The sequence below is a fragment of the Sminthopsis crassicaudata genome, chromosome 6 (assembly GCF_048593235.1).
Source record: "Sminthopsis crassicaudata isolate SCR6 chromosome 6, ASM4859323v1, whole genome shotgun sequence".
Taxonomy (NCBI): domain Eukaryota; kingdom Metazoa; phylum Chordata; class Mammalia; order Dasyuromorphia; family Dasyuridae; genus Sminthopsis; species Sminthopsis crassicaudata.
This window is the reverse complement of record NC_133622.1, coordinates 236,266,548-236,293,835: the sequence shown is the minus strand read 5'-3', so window position 1 is coordinate 236,293,835 and position 27,288 is coordinate 236,266,548. Positions and strand designations below refer to the sequence as shown.

Sequence of the window (27,288 nt, the reverse complement as noted above, 5' to 3'; positions counted from 1 at the left end):
GGGCTGGGCTGGACTTGCAGTTAGGAAGGCTGAATTTGGCCTCAGATACTTACAATCTGTTTAACATTGAACAATACTTTTCACCCTGTTTGCCTCAGCTTCCTCATCTGGAGAAAGAAATGACAAAACCTTTTAGTATATTTGCCAAGAAACTCCAAAAGGTGTGTCAAAGAGTTGGGTACTATTGAAAAAGAATGAAAAACAGGTTAACAAGGAAGGATTTTTTTTTTCAAGGAAAGATTTTTTTAAAAATAGTTTTTATTTTCAATATACATGCAAAGATAGTTTTCAACATTCATCCTTGCAAAATCTTGTGTTCCAGAATTTCCTCTTTCCCCCCAGCCCTGACCCTAGACAGCAAGTAATTCCATATGTATTAAACATGTACAATTTTATTTTACTTAATTTCTACATTTATCATACAGCACAAGAAAAATCAGATTAGAAAGGAAAAAAATGAGAAAGAAAACAAAAAGCAAGCAAATAGCAACAAAAAGGTGAAGATACTATGTTGTGATCCACATTCAGTCCCCACAATCCTCTCTCTGGGTGCAGATGGCTTTTTCTATCACAAGTCTACTGGAATTGGCCTGAATCATCTTACTGTTGAAAAGAGCCATGTCCATTAGAGTTGATTATCACATAATCTTGTTGCTGATTTTCTCTTGGTTCTACTCACTTCACTTAGCATCAGTTCATGTAAATCTCTCTTGAGATTTTTTGGAAATCCTTTTCCTCTTCGTTTCTTATAGAACAGTAATATTCCATAATATTCATATACCATAACTTATTTAGCCATTCCCCAAGTAGTGGGCATCTAACTCACTTTCCAGTGATCACAGGTGCTCAGATAAAGCTTTCCTTGAGCAAACATTTATATCTCTCTATGTAAAGCTGTTTCTGAAGAAAGCTCTAGTTGTTTATAAATTATTTGGGGTTTGAAGGTTGTTTTTTTTTTTTTTTTTTTTTCCTTAGGAAGTGAAGATAAATTAATGAAATCAAGAATTTTAAAAATTCACATTTAAATGTGTTGTTCCTGTTCTGAGTCCTTCAAGCTATCTTGAAATAGAATTTAAAGGAACCCTTTCCCTAGATGTCCAGTAGTTAAAAAAAACAACACACACACACACACATTGATAGTCTTTCCAAGTATTTGGTGCTTACCACATGTAAGACTTTCTGGTAAATCTTATTAAGTAAAGGTAAAAATTGGTACAATTAGACTCCAGACTGTGCTTGGCTATCATAAGCCATTGCTCTTACTGAGTTACCCATTGAAGGTTATGACTTGATTTCTTCTGACAAATGCAACTAGAGATCTAGAGATTCCCTCCAACTTGGAATTTTATTTTTGTTTATTTATAACTTTCCTCCCTTCCTCTCCCTCCCTCATTTTCTTATACCTAATTTCCTGCCCACCCCCACTTCTCTTTTGGGATTCAAAATTCTATATTATCTACTCTTCCCCCTTCTACTTTAGTTATGTTTTACACCTTACCAGATACTTTGCCAGCTAGTGGCACAGACTTCCTTGCTGCTCTTTCTACAAGACAATTCATTCCTTGGCACTGGACATTTTCTTTATCTGTCACCCTATGTTCTTGAAATTCTTTCTTTTCTCACCTCTGCCTCCTGGCTTGTATTTTTTTTCCCCAAGTCCCAACTAAAAATCCCACTTTCTACATGAAGCCTTTTCTACTCCTTTCCATTCTAGTGCCTTCCTTCTTTTGATTATTTCCTATTTATCCTATACATGGCTTGTTTGTACATAATAACTTGCACATTGTCTTCTCCATTAAGTTTGTAAACTCCTAAAAAAAAATTAGGCACTGTCTTTTGCCTTTTGCTAGACACACTTCTTAGTGAGCATATAATATGGGCTTTTTAATAGATGTGTATTGACTGACCTGCTGAGAAAGGACAGCTGGGTGAATTAATGGATAGGGTCTTGAGTCAGGAAGGCATCTTCCTATGTTTAAATTTGGCTCTAAACACTAAACTGTGTGACACCCTGGGCAAGTCTCATAGCCCTGTTTGCCTCATTTTTCTCATCTTTAAATTGAGAAGGAAATGGCAAACCACTCTACCTTTTCTGCCAAGAAAACCCTAAAAGGAATTACGAATGATCACACAATTGAAAATGAGTGAACTAATTGAGAAGGCTCTTATCAACTAGACACAAAACCTGTATTACCCTTTGTTTAAAGTCTACTCTTCAGATATTGAAGTGTTTTAGCCAATTTCAATTAATTTCAAATGAAGACACTTAACTAAGATGCAACTTTACCAGAAATTTATGTAATCCCTATGTAGTATTTTTTTGTAATAATATTGTATGAACGTAACTTTGTCATCCTATGGGCCTTAAAGACACAATTTAAAAAATTATAATGAAAAACTTTAGCCATCAGTTGAGTGACTTTTAGATCTTTGGTTCCAAATTATTTTTTTTTTACGATGGCTGAATCAATTAACAGCTCATTCAATAATGGAATTTTTCTCAGTCCCTCCTTTTTGTCACCTTTTTCACCTGACTTTTGTGAGATGGAATCTCAAACTTGCTTTATAATACATATTTCTCTTAATGTTTATAGTTCCATGAGGCTGCTGACACATTACTTTGAAAATTATCTTTGAGGGCAGCAAGGTGGCCCTATGGGTAGAGCACCAGACCTGAAATCAGGATGACCCAAGTACAAATGTGGTCTCAGACACTTCCCAGCTGTGTGACTCTGGGCAAGTCACTTAGCCCCAATTGCCTCAGCAGAAAAGGAAAAAAAAAAAAGAAAGAAAGAAAGAAAAGAAAAGAAAAATGTATTCTTTGGCTATTTATCAATTGGGGAATGGATCTTAAAATTTGAACCATTTTCTTCTATAGCTAGGAAATGAAAACTTTTTCAAATAAAGCTTGATACAAAGATTCCTACCTGCTCCTTCCCCTTCCAGTTGTGCAAAAACTTTTAAAAAATTGCCCGTCTTCTGTGCATCCTGTCTGTCCCTGTTTGATTTTGAGCTCTTCATTTATCTGTTTATCTTAAAAGATAATCTTTTTTGCTACTTTGTTTGCAGTATCATCTTTTATATATCCATTTGGAGCTCATTTCAATACTCAGTTTCTGATACTACTTTCCAATTTTCCCAGCAATTTATATTAATAGTGAATTCTTAGCTAGGCCCTTTGGGTTTATCAAACTGTAATGTAATATTTTTGCTTCTGTATGTTGTGTAACTGAAATATTCCACTGATTTCTTCTTTGTTTTGTTGAGATTTTTTTTTTGTTGTTTTTTTCTTTTCCTCTTCTTCTTCTCCCTGCCCCCAATTCCCCCCTCTCACATCCTTCTTCCTTCCTTCCTCTTATGAAATTGCAGGCTACCAGGTTCTCTTCATTTCCATTGTTTTCTTTGAGAATTTTTGACCTTTAGTTCCTCCAGATGATTTCAATTTTTTTTCTAGTTTTGTAATCTTTTGGTAGTTTGGTGTGGTACTAAATAAACTAATAGTACTGTCATTTTCATTTATTTTGACTCAAGCTACTCAGAAACAATTACTTAGTCAAATTTTTAGAGTTTTTGTAGTTGCTTTCTTATAATTCCTGTAGATAATAAATATTGATCGATAGACTCAGCTATTTTATAGTTATTATAAGTAAACTTTTTCTTTAATTTTCTTACTGGATTTTTTTTTTAACAGAATATACAAAGTACAGAAAAGCTGATCATTTTATATTCTGCAACTTTGCTGGCTTTTTAATTGTTTCAGTTAATTTTTAGGGTTTTATAAACAATCTGCAAAAAAGAATAATATTGTTTTATTTTCTCAGTTTTTTTGTCCCTTAGGATACCTAGTATTTAAAATGGTACATGAAATTATAATGATGATTGACACCTTTTCTTTACACCTGATCTTATTGGAAAAATCTACATTACATGTAATGTTTGCTCTTAGTTTTAGATAATAGTATTCTTCATGTTAAGGAAAAATCCATTTATTCCTATGCTTCTTAATTCTTTGAACAGAAACAGGTATTGGATTTTGTCAGTCCTTTTCCCTATCTGTTAAAAATATATCATTTTCATCATTTTGTTATCAAGGTGAGATGTTTTTTCCTTATTGAATCATTTCTGGTATAAATCTGACTTTATAGTGTATACTTTTTTTGTTGTGTTGCTTCAGTCTCTCTGCTGATAATTTTGTCAAAACCTTTTTACATTGATATTGGTTTATAGTTTTCTTTTTCTTGTTACTTTTATTACCCTATTAACACCATATTGGTATTATAGAAGAAATCCTATCTTTTGTTATTTATATGTAATTTTTCATTATTTGGAATTAATGTGCTTTGATTTTTATTTGATCAAACTTGATTTTAATTCAGTCTGATACTGGGATTTTAAAAAATCTCTTTTAAGAACTCATTTATGGACTATTCAATTCATTTTTATGAAGTTGGTTAAATTTTATTTCTTGTCATGTTAATGTGAGCATTTAATTTTTCTGTGAATATCTTTTTCATCTCAGTCATCTTATTGGCATAATTGTGCAAAATAGTTTCTAATAATACATTTTAATAATTTGTTATGAGTTCTCCTTTTTACATTTTTGGCATTAGTAATTTGTTGCTAATGGCTTATCATTTTTATTTCTTCTATTGTTATTAATTAAACGTCTTGTTAATTTTTTTGATTTTCAGAATTGCATTGGTGTACAATTGGGTTTATTTTATTTTTTTAAAAAATTTATAAATTGGGGTTTTAAAAATTAGTTTTCTACTTTAATTTTTTTGTTCTAGTCATTAATTTTTGATTTTTTTTATATCATTGATTTTTTCCCCTCTCTATTGCAAATTGATGAAAATAATTAGAGAAGTAAATTTTCTCCTAAAGATTGCCTTGGCTGCACCCCACAAAGTTTGGCATGTTGGCAAACCATTTTATATGATGAAATTATTGTTTCTATGATTTGTTCTCTTTAACTTAAAAATTCTTTAGGATTGTTATACAGCCTCAAGTTATTGTTTCAAATAACTATTTCTTCCATGGCCCCTACTGAATGTAGTGTTTAATGTATTATAGTTTACTAAAGATATGTTTAATATTTCTGCATTTTTTCATTTTGCATGATTTTTGTGCTCTAAAAAATAAATTGTGATTTGTTGCAAGTAACAGTTACTTGAATCTTATTCCAAATTGAATGCTCTCTCCACTTGAACAAAGCAACTTAAGAGTTACTGTTAGTATTTTTCTAGAATTGTTCTGTATCAGGTAAAAATAACTTAAATGCAGCTTGAAGCAGAAAAATTAAAAATCTGATTTAGCTTAACAGAAATCAGGATATTAAAACATACTTAGAAAAAAAATATTGAAAGCTTGTTACATTCAAATCTCCATAGTAACAGTCAAGACTTGCTTGCAACGTCATTCTATCACTGTCATTGTCACTGGGGTTCAAAATAAATCCAGCTTTTAAAAACTGGCATTAAGTTAGTCTGATAAGATGTTACATACAGATTTTTAAAAAGTCAGAAGTGTTTCTGGAAATTTTTTTTTCATTTTAAATCTCTTAAATGAGATGTATGATGAAAGTTGCTTAATTATTTGTTTGGCTCAGCATGTAACTTAGCTTTTTTAAGTGGGTGGAAGGGAGAGGGAAAAGAAGGCCCTAGATTAAAACTATTATGTCAGTGCTTACCTTTTAAAACTCTTCTCCTTTTTGTATGTTTTCTTTTATAAAGAGCAATTTTAAAACATATTTAGAAAATTTTCAGCATGTATAAAAGTGTTTTCCAGTGTATGTTTATCTCCATTTCACTTCACATTCCAGTCTGGCTTGAAAATTGTGAAAGAACACTTGGCAGGAAATACACCTTTAATGGAGTTATACCACACATAAACTAGGAGGAGGATTATTCTCAGAATTTAGAAAAGTAAATTTGGACCTTAGGCATGTAGGAAAGGAAGATGATGAATTATTATATTGAACTTTAAAACAGTTAATTATGTGCTTTATAAAAGGAGATAATTATAACTGGTTTGGTTATAAAGAAATTCACATAGGGGAAAATTCATATAAAAGAGGAATTTTTAAATGTGTAAGTTACTGTGTATTTTCATAGTTTATATATGACTTGTTTTTGTCATTGTTGAGTGTGTATAAGTATTATCTTGTGTTGCCTTCTTGTTCAAAACTCTTTTTTGGGAAAACAAGGGGATTACCAAGTTTGACAGAAGATCATATTTAGGCTAATTTTGTATGTGTACAATTCTTTTCTGCCAGTGTTGTGTATATATAGTTTCTATTTCAGTTAGTTCTTTTGAAAATTCTTGAAGGCTTTTTGAAGATGAATGTAAGAAATGATAAAGACATTGTTTCAGAGAAATCTGAGAAAGGTTTTATGAACTGATAAAAAGTAAAATGAGCAGAAGCCAGTAACAGCAGTACTTTGAAAACCTCATTAAGTTTGATTTGTTGATCAAATCAATGATCAAAAACCATTCTGGAGAATTCAAGATGAAACAGACTGTTTATCCAACCTTCATATAGAGAAAAGTGATGGATTCAGAGTGCAGCGTGATTTTTTTCTTTTTAGAAAACATAATCATTATGCGAGTTTCTTTTTCTTAACTATCCATGCTCATTTTTTGTCTTCTTTGACAGTGAAAGGGGAGGGAGAGAATTGAGAATGAAAAGAAATAAAGTTAAATTTCAAATTTAGAAAAGGTCTTTGAGAAATCAAAATTTTATTGTCAGCCTGTCAAACATTTATTGTTTGTTAATACCTCATAAAGCACTGTGCTAAGCACTAGGAATATAAACAAAAGCAAAAAGAAAATATAACTACTGTTAATATTTTTCCAGAATTGTTCAGTATCTGATAAAAAAAAATATTTCAGTGCAGCTTGAAGCAGAAAAACTAAATTATGTTTTAAGAGCTTACATTCTAATGAAGGAAGACAACACTTAAAGTGGATTTCAGGTAGGGACTTAGTGGAACAGAGTCTGGATTGTTAGTGGGTAAGAAATTCACAGAAGTGACTTGCGTGGAGGAGCCATTCAATCCGAAGGAGAGGCACTCTTCCAAGATGAAAAATTTTCTGAGGCTGTGGTCTGTGTTGTGCTGTGCAAGTCTGAAGAATAAAGCATGAAGACTTTGGGGAAGTGAAGGAAGCAAGAACCAAGTTCTTGGTGATGCTGAGCAGAAGAAAAAGAGCTCCAAATTGCCAAATCAGAGATCCTTATGGACTTGAAGATTTGAACTTCTGAAAGAGGCAGATGCTTTTCTCCAGTGAGATGTAGGCTCTTGGTTTTGTTTTTGTAGCACAATAATGTATTCTGTGAAAAATTTGTCATTTGGATTAAAAACATTTTTTTTTCTTTTTTTAAATGTCTTGACAAAATTCAAAGTTGGATATGAAGCTGTTTTGCCAATACTTTTGTGATTTTCACCAAAGCATAGGAGATGATGCTGTCAATGTATGGTGTCGCTGAGTTTTTAGCATTCCTGAATTTTGAGACCACACGCACTTAAGTGCTCTTTCAGGATCATAGAACAATTGTTTGAAGTTAGAAGGAAACCCTGGAAACTGTCTGCTACAGTTCCTTCATTTTACAAATGAGGAATCTGATGTGACAGGCATAATTTGGACTCTGTTCTTCTGACTCCATAATTTTAAAAGTAGTGTATTTGAATCTTTGAGCTGTTCTGGTCTGAAAATAACATCAAATTCTGGTCTCTTCTGCAAGACAGGAGAAACAGCATAAAATGCCCATTCCTATTATTGATTCCAGAATGCTTATTATTTGGTAGGTCTGGTAGATCTCCCCATTCTTGGGGCTAATCCAGTTCCCTTTTGCCTAAAAGACCATTGAGTGATTTCTATAAGTATTAAATGCCCATATATATACAAGACAAATTGAATATCTCAGGAAAAAATGCTAGCATTAAGGGGGGTTTTGGAAAAGGCTTCTTGCATGTGGCAGGATTTTAGCTGGAATTTGGGAGAACTCAGAATGTGGAGGTAAAGAGAGGAGGCTTGTGGGTCATCTAGCAAAAATTCAAGGAGTTGTAAGATGGTATCTTTTGGGATAAACATCTAGGAGGGAATATGGGTTGGGGGTAGGTAAGAAGAGGACTAAGTTATATGAGGAATTGAAAAACAAATAAGATTTTGCATCTGATCTTGGGTGTAAGAGGTAGGCACTAGAATTTATTAACCATTGTGGATAGGTGGTTTGATATGGTTAGTCTTGTGATGTGAAGAGTCAGACATAACTGAATAAGTGGTTTCATGTTTTTAATGTGGTATATAACTTTTTAATGCATTTTATCCTGGTTATTAACTGTTGACCTATGCGTCAGTGTCATTTAAGGTCCTTCTCTGATTTCCTATGGTAAATCTATTATCTGACCCTTTTTGTCAAATTAAGCCTCCACAGAAAAGATAAGAATTTCTGTTGCTATTTGTTGTTAGTCACATGCTGCTGCTACCTTGAATTTTCTGTGTCCATCCAATTAGATATTGTTTTCTGTGATATACTATCTTTTTTTTTTGTTTGTTTAACTTCTTAAACTACTTTTTATTTTTAAGTTAAATTTAATACAAATATTTGCATTTGTAAGGAACAAGGACTGACATTTTCAGTGATTTTTGTGCATGACACTACTTAATCTAGTTTGCCACTTTGGCTAGATTTTTTTTTTTTTTTTTTAATTTTTTTTGGGGGTCTAATGTTGATTTAAAATCTAATAGAATTTTAGAGTTTGAGGAATCTTCATAAGTCAAATTCAATACCTTCAGAAATTTATAAATGAAGAAATGAGGTCCAGTAATGGGAGGTGTGTGCCTTAAGGTCAAACAAGTATGTAATAGTGTCTTGTTGGGATATAGAGTATATTGATGTTGCCCTAAACCAACTGATATAGAAGTACCTTATATAGCTTTTATATATTATTTGTATAAGGTCCTATCTCTAAGGATATGAATATTTTATGGGTTGTTAAAACAAAATTTTAAACTCTTCACAGAATTCCTATTCCCAAATTTGGAAACATTGAGTCTTAGAATTTTAAAACTTCAAGGGTTTTTTAAATTATCATTAACCATTAATCCCAAACTTAGTGATTACAAGGATCTCTATTTAACATCAAATTTTTGGTTAGAGGAATTCTATCATGTGATAATGGTAGTGTTAATGTCAGCAATATTAGTTAATTAAGACAATACAAGATTAAATATGTACTTTTTGGAATTATTTGACCTACAGATTGGGAACTACTGGTTTAACTTAACTATTCTACTTCATACAAACTTTTTTTTTTTAATTATAGCTTTTTATTTACAAGATATATGCATGGATGATTTTTCAGCATTGACAATTGCAAAAACTTTTGTTCCAACTTTTCCCCTCCTTTCCCTCACCCCCTCCCCCTGATGGAAAGTTGACCAATACATATGAAATATGTTAAAGTACATACAAACTCTTAATTGGATAACAGCTTGTAAAGTACAGTGGGTCATGGAAATGAGCAAGGGAAATAAAGGCATTCGCCCTCATCCAAGGATCCTCTCAAAGCCAGCCATGTATTTTATTATTCTTTTCTTTAGGGACATGGTAAATATAAAGTACCCTAGATACATGGAATTTGAAAAACAAAGGTGCTTTCATAAGTCTCTGTAGGCTGATTCATAGTTGGAGAGATGTTAGTAACTTTCTTCATAGTCAACCTAAATTTTCTTGTCTTTTATCTTTTTTTTTTGCTTCTATTTTTGTTCTTAGTACCTCCTCTTCCTTGAGTTTGCACCTTCTGCATAGCTGACTTTATTATATCATCATTGAGACTGCAATATGAAAGTTTGAAAATTTCAAAGTTAAGTTCCCAGAATAATGTTATCGCCCACATTGCACATGTCACATTTATATTTACTAGTTAGGCTTCTAAATGTGCACTTTCTATACAGTATATGCATTGTGTTGTCTTAGGTTGCTAGGAGAAACTGAGTTGCTTTCATTTTAAGTTTTGTAGCCTTTAATGTTTTATCTTTTATCATCTTAGATCAAGGCAGATTGTTGTTACTCTTTTACCCTGAAATTCATTTTACAAATTGCAGCTTAATCACTACTTAGATATCAGCTAATAGAAAGGATAGCTTCTTTGTTTGACTGCTTGCTTCAGTCCAGTCTTTGCCCCAGTTTTCTCTTTGTCCTGTCTCCTTTTACTTTCCTTGCTACAGAGTAGTAATAGAATAGAAAACTGGAAGCTTTGCCAATTTATTTTTTTTTCTTCTATTGTTGTCGTTAAACAAAATACCTACAGCAAATGTGCTTGGTAGGACATAACTCATTGCATGTCAGAATTTGATTTTGATATAAGCTCTGAAGGGAGTCAAGAGTAAATATCACAAACCAAAATTTACTTAATTTCTAGTGATGAGAAGGTAATCATTTTCAGTCTTTTGGAACCAAATCAGTTTTAACTAGGAACAAAAACATGTTGGCTTTTTAAACAGGTTTTGATGAGGCCAGTTCATTTTAACTCCGACCCAGTATATATTTGCAAGGGAAAGGTGATATGGAAAGGCTAGAAAGTGGTAATAGGCCTTAGAGTTGGGAATCCCTGATTTCAAGTCTAACCTTAGTGCCCTATGAACATATTATGTATTGGTTTACATTCAGTCTTTATATCTCTCTTTAAAAAGAGGATGGAGATAGCATTTTCCATCCAAAGTTTATTTGATTGCCTTGGATCACTGAACTACTGAGAAGAGCCAAATCTGTCATAATTGATCATCATACATTCTTGCTGTTACTATGTACAATGTATTCCTGATTCTGCTTGTTTTGTTCAGCATTAGTTCGTATACATTTTTCCAGTCTTTTCTAAAATCATGAGTTGAAGATTAAAGGAAGTAAAAAGAGAGAGGGCATTCTAGGCAAGCACAGTGGACAATGCAGAGGCCCAGAAATAAAGGGCTGATGGCAAAGTGCTTTTAAAGCCCAACTTAGAAATTTGATTCCTGACATCCCTTCCAGTTTTATATCTCTGATTCCCTATTACTAGAGGCCTTAAAGATCTTCTGGATTTATTGAGTAGGAGTTTGATATGGTCAGACCAAGGTTTAGCAAGGATCATTTTGGAGGCAAAGGTAGAGTTACATTGGAGTGAAAGGGGAAGGGGGGGATTAATGAAGCCATTACAATATTCCAGGTGAGGGGTGACAAGATGGAAGGTGGGTGGTAGTGAGAAGAAAGTGGATTTAAGAGATAGAAATGGCAGGTAGAATGACTGCTTTTGGAACTGATAAAAGCTATATGGAGGTGAAGGATGTTATTTTGGATATGTTGAGTGTGAGATAACTATGGGACTCCCAATCTGAAGTGTTGGTGATGGGGTGCTGGAGCCCAAGAGAGAGATAAGGGAGGGAGATAGTGGCTTTTTTTTTTTTTTTTTTTCATTGAGGGCTTAATTGAAATAAGGGCCTCAGAGCCTAAGTTTGTAATTATCAAAATTCTACAAATTATATTACTAATATTAATGTGTTACTAACTCTGTTTTCTATTGAGTGTTTTGCTAATTAAATGTTTTCCCACTTTTTATTGATGACTGATTATAGTTTCATTTTGAAACTTTGCTGTCAATTTGGGGACAACAATTTTGGTAAAGTAAAAGATTAGAAATGAGAGGCAGTCTGGCATAATGGGTAGAGAGCTAAAAATTAGAACTCAGGTTCAAATTTTGCTCTGAAACAATCCAGGAATTCATTTAACTCTGAATGCTCCAGGCCAGGGTTTCTTAAACATTTTTAATTTCAATTCCTCTTCACCTGAAAAATTTCTCAAATCTGAGCTTCGGTGTTTCTGGCATCATTTGTGCATGTGCAGTACAAAGTGTGTATGTTGTATGTTCAGAAATAAGGCCAGCAGTAAAGTCTCATAGTTACAGAAATACTTTGGATTCATTCATTGCACAGTTGATTTTGAATTAAAATTTTGGTTATTGCATTTAGAAACCTTTTATTGCCAAATATGAGGTCATAACCTATGGTTTAAAAAGCTTTCTTCTAAGCAACTTTTAAGATTGTTCTTTGCACTGGTAGGTATTTCTTCACCTGGTTTTCTCTGCATCAGTGAAAACACAGGTCTAATCCCTGTTCCTTAGAGGTAGAACATGATTTAAGTACAGAGTTTATGTGAAATAGTTTCTTACTGCACATATATCTACTCATTGGTAGGAATAGAAGGGAATCCTTAATTATTTGGTATGGTTAATAACCAGGATTTTTGGAGTCCATTAACAGAATTGATTTCTTTTCTTGCCTCTTCCCTATTATATCCCTGTCATTTCTTGTAATTATCTCAGATTTTGATTGTTATTTTCTCCAAATCTAAAAACAAAAATTTAAGACTGGTAAATTTATATATATATATATATGTATATATAATTTTTTTTGGAGGCTGGGGTTAAGTGACTTGCCCAGGGTCACACAGCTAGGAAGTGTCAAGTGTCTGAGACCAGATTTGAACTCCGGTCCTCCTGAATTCAAGGCTGGTGCTCTATCCACTGCGCTACCTAGCTGCCCCAAGACTGGTAAATTTTTAACATTTGTTAGATATCAGCCTGCATTCTAAATTCTGATTAATAATCTTTAAAAAAAAGTTTTTTCCTAGTTCCTTCACCTAAGATAAAAAATATACATATTTTTGCTAATAAAACCAATGTGGTCTTTATTTCAAGGGAGACTGATGAACTTGCCTTAGGTTTAAATTATGCTCCAGACATTGATATAGGAATCGGATTGTGGTAAGTTGTCTTCCAGACAAAAATCCTGGAATTTCAGAGCTCAAAAGAAATTTTAGAGATAATCTAAATTGTTCCCTTCATGTTAGCGATGAAGAAACTGAGGCCAAGATGACTTGAACCAAAATTTACAGGCTGTAAGGCAACATTGGGGCCTGATTTTCTTTGCAGTATTGTTTACAAACTGTCCTGGGTGAAATGTTAACTTAATGGTAGTCACATTGAAATTCTGCATTCCATACTAATCTCATCCTCCTTTCTCAAGCTTGCAACTATCTCCTTGACCTTTCTAGTTTGATGCCTTTTGATTGCTTTGTGTGAACCCTTTTTTTGTGGGCAATAAAGTGGCAAAGTGGATGGAGTAGATGAAATTCTGGGCCTGGAATCTGGAATACCTGAGTTCATATTTTGTCTCATACACGTAGTAGCCATGTAATCCTGGGCAAAGGACTCAATTCTGTTTGCCTCAGTTTCCTCATCTATAAAATGAGCCAGAGAAAGAAATAGCAAACCATTCCAGTATCTTTGCCAAACTAACAAATCCAAAAAGGATTCTGAAGAGTTGGACACTACTAAGCAATCACTTTTTCTTTATCTCTGCTAAGCTCGTGTTAGCCAAACTTTAGAATAGTGATGTCAAAACGCAAATAGGAAAGACCCTTGTGGACAGCATATTGACTTAGAAAACCATAAACTCTCATAATATTGATATTATTATGTGTTGTAATTTTATTTATTTTGCTCATAAATTTTTAAGCTACATTTTTAATCTGATTGGGCTCCATCTGGGAAATGCTGTGGGCCACATTACTTTGGGACATTGCTTACTGCCGTTTTGAGGCTATATTCAAAAGGATGCAAAAATCATGTGGTTAGTAAATTTTACAATAAAATGTTAATAATGAAAAATAGAAAATATACAAATCCTTTTTTTAGTTAATAAAAAACCTTCTGATATGATAGGTTTCATATTTCATTAGACTTTTCATTAGTTATAATCTTTGTAGTTGATTGTTATAGGTGGTTTTCCTCTTTTGTACTATTTGACAGAGTTGATACCCTTTTTCTTTGTGCTTCTCATGTCATTACTTGGAAAATTTTAAAATTAATAACTTTTTACATCACCGTCATTGCTCAAATATACTTAATTTTTTAAAAAAAGACTAAAAAGGGAGGAAAAAATGTTTGCCAAATTAACCAACTTGTTAACCAACTTGCAGTCTTGCATATATGCATTATCCTGCACTCATAGATCCATCTCTTCTTCAAGGCCAGCCTTGGCTATATAATTTTTTTTTTTATTCATTTTTCCAAATTATTCCCTCCCCCCGATGGCAGGTAATCCCATACATTTTACATGTGTTACAATATAACCTAGATACAATATATGTGTGTAAATACCTTTTTCTTGTTGCACATTAATTATTAGCTTCCGAAGGTATAAGTAACCTGGGTAGATAGACAGTAGTGCTAACAATTTACATTCGCTTCCCTGTGTTCCTTCTCTGGGTATAGTTATTTCTGTCCATCATTGATCAACTGGAAGTGAGTTGGATCTTCTTTATGTTGAAGATTTCCACTTCCATCAGAATACATCCTCATACAGTATTGTTGTTGAAGTGTATAGTGATCTTCTGGTTCTGCTCATTTCACTCAGCAACAGTTGATTTAAGTCTCTCCAAGCCTCTCTGTATTCCTCCTGCTGGTCATTTCTTACAGAGCAATAATATTCCATAACATTCATATACCACAATTTACCCAACCATTCTCCAATTGATGGACATCCATTCATCTTCCAGTTTCTAGCTACAACAAAAAGAGCTGCCACAAACATTTTGGCACATACAAGTCCCTTTCCACTCTTTAGTATTTCTTTGGGATATAATCCCAATAACAGCAATGCTGGGTCAAAGGGTATGCACAGTTTGACAACTTTTTGGGCATAGTTCCAAATTGCTCTCCAGAATGGCTGGATTCTTTCACAACTCCACCAACAATGTATCAGTGTCCCAGTTTTCCCACATCCCCTCCAACATTCATCATTATTTGTTCCTGTCATTTTATTGGCTATATAATTTCAATAGAATTTAGTTTAAATTGTTTTGTTCTTATTCTGTTTACATCATTGTGATTTATGTGCACTGTTTTTCTGATTCTATTTGCTTCACTTTATATTAGTTTATATTGTTCTTATACTTGTCTGAATCCTTTGTCTTCATTATTACTTATGTTATTCATTAACACTTCTCAGATATACATATAAGAACCATATGGAGTTAGAAGTGGCCGTGGAGGTCATATAATCTAATTCAGTCTTTTGATAGAGCCAAGTGATTTGCCAATGTTTATACAGGGAATAAACAGCAGATTGAGATTCAAAGCCTGTCATCTTTTTTCTCTGGAATATTTCTCTTATCACAATTTGCCTATTTCCCAATCACAAATGGGGATAAATGGAAAAGATATTTAATAAGCATTAGTACCAGAGAAAAAAATACAAAATTGAGTTGGTCTTTACATCCTAATGGGAGAGAAAACACTGAGAATAATAGTATTTACCTTTGGGAGATAGTAGGGTTGATGAAAGTAGCAATTATTTGATAGATTTTTTTCCAGAAAGTGTTGATGACAGTTCACAGAGGAAGATGAAGAGGGTTAGAATGCTTAGGATGGTATGCAAACTAGAATTAAGTCAGATGATAGCAGGGGTGAAGAGACTTAATCTTGCTGGGACCAGCTAGATTTTGTGACATCTTTACACTAACCAGAACAGCTAGGACTCAGCACACAAGTAGAAAGGGGGAAAACCCGTCTGTTGATCTCTGAAATCTTTTAGCATTTTTTTTTTCCAGATGAAGAGTTGTCTGCTATTAATACAACTTCCTCTGGGAGAGAGAACAGTAATCTGTAGTTTATATTAGCTTGTTGTTTTAAAGTATTTAACACCTTATTGAAAATTTCTTTAGTCTAATCAAATGAGATTTTTGTAAAGCATTTAGTACAATGCCTAATAAGTAGTAGGTGTTTAATAAATGCTCTTCTCTTCCTTTCCCTCTAACCCTTTCCATCTTCATTTTTGAGAACTGCTTAGTGAAAGGAGAGAATTTGAGATTGGTGGGAGGAATGAGAGGAGCCATTTGATCTGAAAAAGAACAGCTTTCCTGTAAATTGGTCCTGAGCACTTAATGTGGATATGAGTGTTTCCTTATGTAGGCAAGGTCTTGGACAATTTGAAGGAAGGAGGAAGGGCAATGAGAAAGGAAATTTTGAAAGCAGAAAGATTAGAAAAGACTTTTCCCTTCTCTAAATATCACTGTGTATCTCAATAATTATTTGCTAGTATTTAATTTGTATGTTCAGTTTATTTCCCTAGATAGGAGGCCATATCTTTTACAATACAAAGGATCTAGTGCATATTTAATAAATTTGTTTTGACTGATTGAATAAGATATAAAGAATAGAAGCACACAGCAGAGAAAACTAGCTGTAGATAGAGCTGGTATCTGTTGTGGGCAAGTTGTTTCTTAGTCCTTGAGGTAAAACTTGCAGGATAGCTGCTGCTTTGCTTTGGCACAGGAGTTTTCTTTCAGGGAACCTCCCAACACAGATTTAGACCAAAAGAAGGCAATGACCAAAATCTTTAGTGAACTTTTTTTTAGCTTTGGATCCCTTATTTGTCATGGAATTGAGTTTTTCCAGGCTCATGATGAGAATAGACTGAATTGAATAATCAAAGTAATTTCACTTTTGGAACATGTTGGTCTGAGCAACTTTTAAAATCAAAATAGATTGGCCCCTCACTGCCCCCAAATTCATTGATTTATTGATTTAGTTGGCCATGTAAATTAGCCAACAAATTTAATTTTGAAAACCCCACAAAACATGCCAGGAAAAGTTCATGCTAAGAAACCGAATTACTTTCGTTTGAATTGTCTTAGGAAGATTTTGAAGATCACCTGTAGGATAAGATACCAGACATTGAGGACCTTTTTCAAGCTGAAATGCCAAGTATCAGACTGCTGCAGAGAGCACAACTCTAATGAGCTGGCCATGTAGTTCGAATGCTAAATGTACATTTGCCTGAATGACTATTTTTGGGAGAACTCACACAAAATAAGGGCTCCCACGCTGGTCAGAAGAAATAATACAGGGACACTTTGAAAATTGATTGTGAGGCATGGGAGGGATGCTCCAGCAAGGCAAACACATCATCAGAAGCACTGTACTCTATCAGCAAAGCAGATTTGCTGTAGCTCAGAAAGAAACACTTTTTGTGCTCAACCTGTAGTGTAGAGCCTTCTGAGTTTATTGGTCTATCAGCCACAGTTAGACTCGCTATACCTTGACCCCAGCATATTACCCATTTTGGACCTATTTGAACATAAAGGATAGTGACTTCAGCGCTTATTATAATGGACCTTAGACCTATGCAGCCCTGTGGTAGCAGAGTGGCTGTCCCAAAGAATGCTGAGAATCCCATAATTTATAGACCATCAATAATCTTTAATTTTATTGCTAGCGTTCTAAACATGAGTTCTTTGTTTAATGACTGGTGAATGACCATATTGCTAGAAGAGCTGAATCATGTCAGACTTTAACGCTTCTTGTAAAAATGAAACCTGAGGAATGAAGAAAATTGCAGCCAAAAGGAAGATTTGGTTCACAAGTACTCAGAGAGGCAGAGACAGTGGTTTGCAGTGTGGATTTCATAATATTTCGTTGTTGGGTCATGTGGGATACCATGGGGGTTTTCTTGTCATAGATACTGGAATTTCCTTTTCCGGTTTTTTATTCAGGTAGTCATTAAGTGACTTGCACAGGGTCATACAACTAATACATGTCTAAGGTTATATTTGAACTCTGGTCTTTCTGCCTCTAAGCTTAGTGCTCTATACGCTGCACCATCTTTACCCAGAGGCAAGAAGAAACACTTTATGGGATATTTGGTCGGCATGAATCAAAGTACTAATGTTTAGTTTTTATAAAAAGAACTCAATGAAAATACTTGTAGCTTACATGTCAATATCTATGCTGTGCTGGAGAAACTCTGTGAAAAGTTTAATAGAGCCTCCAAATCTGATATATTCAGTGTATGGGAATTGGGGGAAACATAGAGGGGAAAGCATGGTTTAGAAAGAAGGAATTAGACAGCTTAAAGTCTTGGCACAAACCCCACATAGCTCTATAACAGAACCATAGTTTCATAACTATGTGCTTCAAAAACACAAATCAGTAAGAACTTGGCATGTCAGATTGTGAATAGCACACACAATATATTTTTATAGAAAGAAAAAGACTTGATTTTGACGTGGCAAATGTCTGTGTCCACTGACCAGTCAAGTCATTGAATCATCAGAACTCAGATCTGAAACAAAACAAAAAAGAATGATGAGAAACAGATATGGTGCATAATTTAAATGACTTAATCTTGAATTATTTAAACAAGTACTTAAAAATGAAAAGTGGGAAATGGATGACAGAAAGGATATTGACAGATTATACTAATTTCATCCATAGACTTAATAAATGTAAATTAATTGTCACAATAAGGAGACCAAGAGTCCTTTAGTTGGATATTTGACATAAGGGAATAGTGACAAATGCCAATTATAACATGGGCTGTGATTTAAACTCATTTGTAATATGCAAATTTGTTTAAAATGATTGCACATTTTTTACCTATCTGCTTGCTGTGTTGGGGGGGAGGTAAGGGAGGGAGGGAGAAAAATTTGGAACACAAAAACTTTATAAAAAGAATGTTGAAAACTATCTTGTAGTACTTGTATTTGGAAAAATAAAATTGAGGGAGAAAAATAAACTCATTTTTAAAACCTTTAGAAAAAACTGTCAGATGATTATATACTGTATCATGTCATAAAGCAAAGAGAAATAGGGGAACGTTAAACCATTTTTTAAAAAAGCACTTCAGGATCAGCTAAGCAGAATCATTCTAAGGTCATTCAAAGATGAAAGGAGGACTTCAAACAGGATAATGTCAAAAGATTTATAAAAATCATTTTTTGAAAAACTTTCTAATGGTTAGCATTCATATAGTACCATAAAATGTGCCTTATAAATATTAACCTCATTTGATCTTCACAATAACCCCTAGAGGTAAGTCCTTTTACTGTCATCTTCATTTTACAAATGAAGAAACCGAGGAAGTTAGTTTAAGATTAAGTGACTTGTCCAGAGTCATACAGATAGAATGAGGCCAGATTCCTTCAAACTTGGTCTTCTTGACTGTATCTATCTTCTAAAACACCTACCCACCTTTAAATCCAGATCAGTGGAACCATATTCTTGTACCCTTCACAATCCTACAAATATTTATAGAGGAGATAGAAATAGTATTTAAGATTATAAAAATAGAAAAGTGTACTAAGTCTGGCCTGGCTATCCTCAGAACCAAGTTGAAGGAATTAATAAACTCTTGTCTAGATTTATTTGGATGAACATTGTCCAATTACATATGTCTCTGGTTCAGACCATGTGTGTAAGCAGTGAGTTGGATTGTTTTGGGGGAATTTCAGAAGCCTTTTATTGACTTGTGAAAGTAAAAACCCAAATATTTTAATATTAACATATTACTAGTCTTGCTATATGACAGTGTGATGTGGAACAGTATTATTTCTGAAGAATTAAACATGAGATTCACCCAAAGGACAGTGGGAAGGGTGTAGAGTAGGCTGGACCATGTAACAGCTGAAGAACTGGAGTTAAAAGATGTCATCAGTGAATCCTACCTGAGGAAGAGAAGATGGGTTGACCACATAGCGAGAATGAGGTGTGTGACAGGGGTCAGCTAGAGTTCTTCAGGGATGTCCCAGTGATCCTGGGTGGCAAGTGAGGACTCTCTAAAACTTTGCTTCTCTGTTTAGCTCCTGAAGTCCATAGGCAAGAGATAGCCAGGTACAGGGGTTGTTAGCCATAATTTTCTCTTGAAAAGAGATCACAGATTCAAACAGATACTGAGTATGTATGTATGCATGTATCAAAGCTGTATTTTAAATTGTATTTACATGTCTGCATACATGTTTACCCCCAATAGAATAGGAACCCCTTACAGACAAGAAAGGTTTTAATCTTTGTTTTTGTCTCCCCAAAGCTATCACAATCCCTGGCATATAGGTTTATAAATGCATATTGAATAAAAATGATCTGCTAGGATATTTACTAGAAATAGTTGGATTATACAGTAGATAGAATATTGGGCTTGGAGTCAGGGAGACCTCGATTGAGTTCAAATATAGCTTCAAATGTATACTAGCAATGTGATATTGGACAAATTACTTTTCCTTTTTGCCTTGTTTCCTTTACTGTAATACTGAAACAATAACAGCCCCTACTTCCCAGGGTGGTTGTGAGGATCAGATGCAGTAATAATTGTAAGCTGCTTAGCAGAGTGCCTGGCACATAGTAGGTACTACCTTCCTTTTTTCCTGCCCCCTTTCCCTACTAGAGAGACTATTATAAAAAGACAACACAAGAAAGTTTTTAGTTAATGACAATCTTTTGAATTTCTAGTAGGTCATTTGGAGGGTGAGAAAGTAGGGACCTAAGCAGTGAGGTCTGGAACCAAACTGAAAGCCACATAAATGAGGATAACTGTTTTCTTGTCATTCTGTAAATCAAGGAATTAAATGGTGAGGCTTGTCTCATAGTTATTGTAAAACTGATTATAATGCCTCCTTACCTGCCATTGTTTGGTGGGATTATAGCATACTGGTAATTATTGAGAATGCTATTTTTTGAAATTCTCTTATTCAGGTTGAATCTGTTGAACCTAAATTCGTGTATATTTTCTCTTACTAATTTCGGCTTTTAGTTAGTGCCCACATTGTTTGATACCGAATGCTTGTGTTGAGGAGAATTGGGCACTCACTGATGGTCCTCTCTCAGCAACCATGTATGGGTAAAGCTGTTCAGCTGTGTGCTCCTCCCTCTGAGATCTGAAGAGAATCTGTTCTGCTGAAGTCGCTGTTCCACTTTTCTGCTTTCTATATTTGTGCAGGAGCAGCAGCAGCCGTCTTCTTGCTGGCGAGGCCTTGTGGCTGCCTGGTCGTGTGGGCCCATGCGCAGCTCCCACATTGCTCGATTCAGAGCCAAGACTTGCAGTCTTTGTCCTTTCTTGTATGCTTTCGTCCATTTGTTTGTCTGTGTGCTTATCTGTGGAGGACTGATTTTTCCAGGGGAAAGAGGTGTGACCCGTTTGTCTTATTTCTTGTTTTGTCAGTTTTTAGCGCTTAAAAATATTTTAGAAGCTGGGAGGGAAGGGGAAGAAACATGTAATTATCTGCCTGTCCAAATGTGCAAGATATGCTGGTAAAATGTATAGAAAACATAGATATTTACAAGAGAAATGGTCTTTGGACCCATTTTAAACAATTTTCATCGAAAGATTTTTACAGGTCAAAAGAAACCTTCCTCAGAAAGATGGAGGCTGCTTTCCCTGTTTATAACAAATGTTTGGAAGAGAAGGGCTGAGATTCTGTTAGAGATGATTTCCTATTTAGTTTAGGATGAGATGACCTGTTGACCAAGTATAATGCTGAGTAACAAGTTGGATGAAATACCTTGTTTAAAAAATGGTTTATTTAATTGTGTTTTATTTAGTTTTTCTGCTACTCTGTTGCTCAGCACTTTAATTCTCAAAACGTTTTTTAATACTTTGACATTTAAAAAGTTCTTCTGGGTATTATCTCTATTTAATGAATTACCTTTAAAAACTTAGAGAAGAATTGTGTGGATGCTTGCCATCTCAAGGAAAACCTGATGTCGAGTTGATATTTTTAATAAAACCTGTGTTTTTCACTTTATTCTAAATAACCAAAAGAAATGTCAACTGTATGTTTATTTAATAATGTAAGTTCCTCTTGGTTTTTCTTTGTCTTGTAGTTGACGCTTTCCCCTTCCCCCCACTTTCCAGTCCTAGTTGCTGTACTGTTGGGAACAAACCTTCAGTGGAAAAGAGGTGGTTCTGTCTATATTTATAGCCATGCCTGGAAAGGAAAGGTTGATGGGCTTTTAAGTGCTAGATAAAAACCACCTTCCTAGAGGCATCCTCTTTCCATGGAGGTAATGGTGCTGCTGCAGAGTGCCATGCAATTATTTGCTGATGTATTCTAGTTATGTTTAAAAACATCCTAGCCATCCTTTAGGTTTCTCCATATATATATATATATATATATATATATATCTATGCACTATGGTCTTAGGCACTTAGTTGATAGGAACTACTCAATTTGTTGACTTCATCAATTTTGAAAAACTGTTCTTAGAACAAATCAAATTCCTGCTTCATTTTAAGCTGTTGATTTCTCCATGGCATTTCTCCATCTGTAATATAAAATCTTTTTATATTCCCTATGGGGAACTCATTGGAGATTACAAGAGGAATATGAATCTTAGTTGAAAATAAAATGGTTAAATAATTCACCAAAAAGTGAATGCTTATACTGAGATCTAGCAACCTCATTTGACAATCAAAATTACTTTGGTCTATCAAATATTCTGCCATTACCTTCACGCCAAAAAGAGAAAATTGTTTTTATCAAAAGAAAGCCACCCCATTTTGGAGGGGAAAGGAAGATGACCAAGGATGTCCTTCTTTGTGTCTTTGAAGGTGTCATACATTATGTTGTATACAAGTTAGGTGCTCAATAAATTTGATAATTGAGTAACCAACCTGTAATATTTTATAATTAATTTGAATTTTTTTTTTTACAGAGGTACAGATGGATTATGCATTATTTCAGTCATTACAAGAATACATAGATAATTTGGTTTATGTATACTACATATAATTTTTGAATTGCCTATGGAATATAGAAAGTGCTAAAATCCTAGTTACCAATTTTGGCACTATTCTTCATTAGTTTTTTTGTGTGTGGTGTTATTATTATTTTTTTTTTACTAGAACTGCTGAAAGTACAACTGATTTCAGTTTCATTCTCTTTTTCTTAAATTTTTCCACTTTTTGCAGTGCAAATGAAGAGTGAATTAGCCAAAAATGGACTGTGAAAGAAAGAGGATAAGCAAAGGACTCACATAAATAATAAACTGAATAATTAATTCCTATATTTATGAAGCTGATGGTTTTGAATAACATGTTTTTTTGTGAACTAGAAGATATATTAGGTCTATAGATAAAGAATAGCTTGCTGCAGGAGGATTAGAAGTCATAGATAGAAACTATTTTTATAATCAAAATGACGAAATAACCTAAAGATTTATGGGATTAACAGCAATTTAGAAACAGTCAGAATTGATAGCATCTTCTTTCTGAACACCATAATTAATATTTGATCCTACCTTTCCTCTAATTGCTGATTGTGCAGGTCTCATCTCTTTAACTAGATTGTAGATTTATTGAGGGCAAATAAATACTGAAACTTCTTTCTAATGACTCTTTCACTGGGCATATGCTCAAACTCTTGATTTAATGATTTTCATTTTTTAAGTTCTCATTTTACAAACCAAAATGAAATCAAATTATTGAAAGTCTAAATGTAGAGAATAAGAGGGATTTAGAGCAACTATGGTTTTAGTAATAAGTTGAAGGAAATACAGGAAAACATGTTAATGGGTATTTAAATATGAAATACTTTTTAGAAGATAAAAAGGTGGTTTTAGAATGGTGTGAAAAAGAGTTAAAAGAATATAGTGATGCAAATTCACCCAATTTTTTTATTATATTATTATTATTAAATATCTAGTGCTTGATTGGGTTAGGATTGGATGATCTGACCATTCTTTTGGTGGCATTAATCTATTTTTTCTTGACTAACTGAAGGGTATGATAGAGAGGAGGAGGGCTAAGAATCTCATGGTGTTTTTGTTCTGCCTTGCACATAAAGCTTATAAATATGTGTAGTACAGATGGTAGAAATGTCATCACATTCTAGATACTGAGCTTCTGTTGTTTCTCGTTTTGTAGAATTATGAAATGTAAGAACAGAAAGGGATTGAATAAAGTTTTCTCTGTTTTATCCAAGCTGGACAAACCTCCTTAGAAAAGACCATAAGGAACAATACTGCATGAATGCCCATGTGCATGTTTTCTTGCTCTGGGGTGGTGTTAGGACAGATGGTGCAAGTAGGGAAGCTGGCTGCTCAATCCAAGCTGATAAGAGATGATGATGATTAGAGGTGTAAGGTAGTCTGTAAGGGTTTTTCTATGCTAGTCATTTATCTAAGTGGGAAAGGAATCTGGTTATATGGAGATCAAATGTAGATGAGAGTTGGGTGACAATGATCATCAGATGATGGTGAATTCATAATTGCATATAAGCTGTATTAAACCTGACCTGGAGATTAGAAAGAAAGTTAGAGAGACAAGATAATAAGGTGAAAAGGATTATTGTAAAGCCCCTAGATGTTGTCTGTTTGGAGTCATGAAGTGAACCTTCTTGAAGACATTTCAGATTTAAATTTTGTATTCAGGTTTGAAGCTATTTTAATTCTTTTTTGAGCTATATTTATAGGACTTATTTTGACATGATGTCTCATCCTGGCCCTTGTCTTCCTTACTGGAATCCAGCTAATGTTGCATTCTGGCTGGTTGGAAAGGTTATTAGAAGAAAACGTACACAAGAAATAACATTTGTGTGACCAAAAAGGGGATGCCAAACTTTGTTATTGAAGACAGCTTCCCTGTTTGCACTGAGTACTGCATGAACATAAGTTGTATGTTTGAGAGAATTATGAAGGCAGGGTATAGAACAACTGCCTAAAAGTAGCCATTTAATTGTTTTCTTTTTAGTTATTATGTTGTATTTCTTGCATCTAGCAAGGAAACTGGCATTTAATGAGTTTTGAATATCAAATGTGATGATGAGTTTAAAATCTTCTGGAAGCCTTTTAAAAATATTCATTGTAATTCCTATTAGTTGCCCAAGTATGGTAAATCCATGATTTCATCAATGTGGGGACTCCTTCCACAAGTTCAGATGGTGGTCCATCTGTGCCTTCTTATTTTGTGTAATTCTTACTCATTCCTCTCCTTCTTTAGGACCATGTAGAGGAGAACCTCTACCCAATTGGACCTTTGGTCTTTTAAGATCAACATCATGAATGTCAGCAATCCTTTGGAGTGGGGGGCTCTATTATCCTTAGCTTTTGGTACATGATTTGTCTACTCTTTTTCTGCTTACAGAAGTAATTTTTAAAAAAATGTCTTCTGCACCACTTCTAACTAGAAGAATAACTTCTGGAACCTATTATGCATTTCTCTTTTGCCTTTTGGTCACTGGCTATTTTGATTCTTTGGAGATGATCATATTTTAAATTTTATTTTATTTTTTTAATTAAAGCTTTTTATTTTCAAAGTATATGCATAGATAACCTTCAACATTCACCCTTGCAAAACCTTGTGTTCCAATTTTTTCCCTCCCTTCTCCCCATATTCTCCCCTAGACAGCAAGTAATTCAATATATTTTAAATATGTTCAATTCTTCTGTACATATTTTCACAAGTAACATTCTGCACAAGAAAAATCAGATCAAAAAGGAAAAAAATGAGAAAGAAAACAAAATTCAAGCAAACAACAACAAAAAGAGTGAAAATACTATGTTGTTGATACACACTCAGTTCCCACCATTCTCTTTGGGTGCAAATGGTTCTCTTCATCACAAGACCATTGGAACTGGCCTAAACCATATGATCATATTAAATATATAATACAGCTTTTTATTTTTCAAAATTCACTCTCGCAAAACTTTGTTCCAAATTTTTCTCCCTCACTCCCTTTTTCCCTCCTCCTAGAGAGCAAACAGTCCATTATAGGTAAAACACGTGCAATTCTTCCAAACCTATTCCACATTTATCATACTACTCAAGGAACATCAGATCAAAGGGAGAAAAAATGAGAAAAAAACAAGCAACAACTATGCTGTGATCCACACTCAAGTCTCCATAGCCCTCTCTATGCAGATGGGTCCTTTCATCACAAGACTATTGGAATTGCCTAGAATCACCTCATAATTGAAAGGAACCAAGTCCAAGATGATCATATTTTAAATAATTTTTAGAAGTTTTTCTTTTGCTTTTATATCACGGTTTTCCTCACCTTGCCTTTCCCATAGCCAGAGAATCATTCCCTGTAATTAATAAGAAAGAAAAAAAAATTAAGCACAACTAATCAACACATTAGCTGAGTCTGGCATTATATGCACCATTTTGGAAATGCATCACCTTTGAGAAATACTAAGGAAAGTTTAGGTTTTCATGGTTTTTTTGTTTTTGTTTTTTTTCTGGAACAAACTCTGTCATTATAATGACACTATTTAAGGGGGAAATGTCTTCTTTCTTTTACAGAGCTCTGTAATCATTGTTACATTGTGTAGGTTTATTTCTCTTGCTATCCCTTCATGAATCTTCTCATGCTTCTCCATATTAAGTGCCTCTTACAGTACTTACCCATTACTTACAGTAATACCCGTGATGTTAGTTTGTGAATGAGTGGAAAACATCTATGAAGCATTCACCTATAGACTGAGGATTGTGCTAAGTTTTGGGAATACAAATACAAAAAAGACAATCCCTGACCTTGTTGTTAAGTTGTATTTGTAGGGACCCTGTACACCTTAGCAGGTCAGTATAATTCTGGGTTTTTCTTGGCAAAGATAGTGGAATGGTTTGCCATTTCTTTCTTCAGTGGATGTCCATGATCACAAGGCTAATAAGTGTCTGAGACCAGATTTATTTATCCCCCCTCCCTTTTCCTGAGGCTGGGGTTAAGTGACTTGGCCAGGGTCACACAGCTAGGAAGTGTTAAGTGTCTGAGACCAGATTTGAACTCGGTCCTCCTGAATTCAAGGGTGGTGCTCTATCCACTGCACCACCTAGTTGCCCCCTGAGACCAGATTTAAACTCCATTCTTTCTGGCTAAAATCTAATGCTGCACTCTATCCACTGAGCCATCTAGCTGCCTTCCCTGACCCAGAAAAACTTAATTTCTCCTGGGAAACAAAACCAAACATTAAAAACGAATGGAGGCCTGGAAGTGTCTTAGGCAAATGGAAGGAATAGTGATTGGAATCATAAGGGAACTTACTGAGGTTGCCTTTTTAAGAAATGCAGGAGTGATAGTATTGATTTGATTATTCTGTCCAGTTAGAAGTAGAAAGGGAACAGACAGAAATTATATGTATATTGTGTCATGGGATGATGTCTGGGGAGCAGTAAGCAACTTGGTGGCTTTGGTTAGGCATTAAGGACTCTACCTAAGTGTGAAGGGCCAGGTTAATTAGTTGTCCGAAAGCCCTCACAGCTATGAATCATAACACACCTGAAGTAATTGTAAATCAGCCTTTCCTGACACAGATGTTGCTTGTGAATTGGGGGAAGAGGAGAGAGATCAGAGAATGCAACTGCCTCTCAGTCTCCTTGTATCGTTATCATCCTCTCACATGAAGGGATCTATTCTGCTGGTCAGAATTAGATCCCCAGCAGCCACTAGCAAGTTGTGCCTGGAAATGTTAGGTACCATGA

General features: G+C 34.3%; 1 protein-coding gene across 3 annotated transcripts in view; it reads left to right on the top strand.

Annotated features, from left to right (window-relative positions):
• The window catches only part of CELF1 (CUGBP Elav-like family member 1), a 94,793-nt gene that overhangs the window by 17,900 nt on the left and 49,605 nt on the right, over positions 1–27,288 (top strand). Inside the window, exon 1 of one of the 3 annotated variants that reach the window (XM_074274693.1) lies at positions 20,749–20,995. The exons of the other annotated variants lie outside the window; for them this stretch is intronic. The gene's annotated coding sequence lies outside the window, so the exon portion shown is untranslated. Of the gene's footprint in view, positions 1–20,748; positions 20,996–27,288 lie in introns of those variants that run through there. 3 annotated transcript variants of the gene reach the window in all.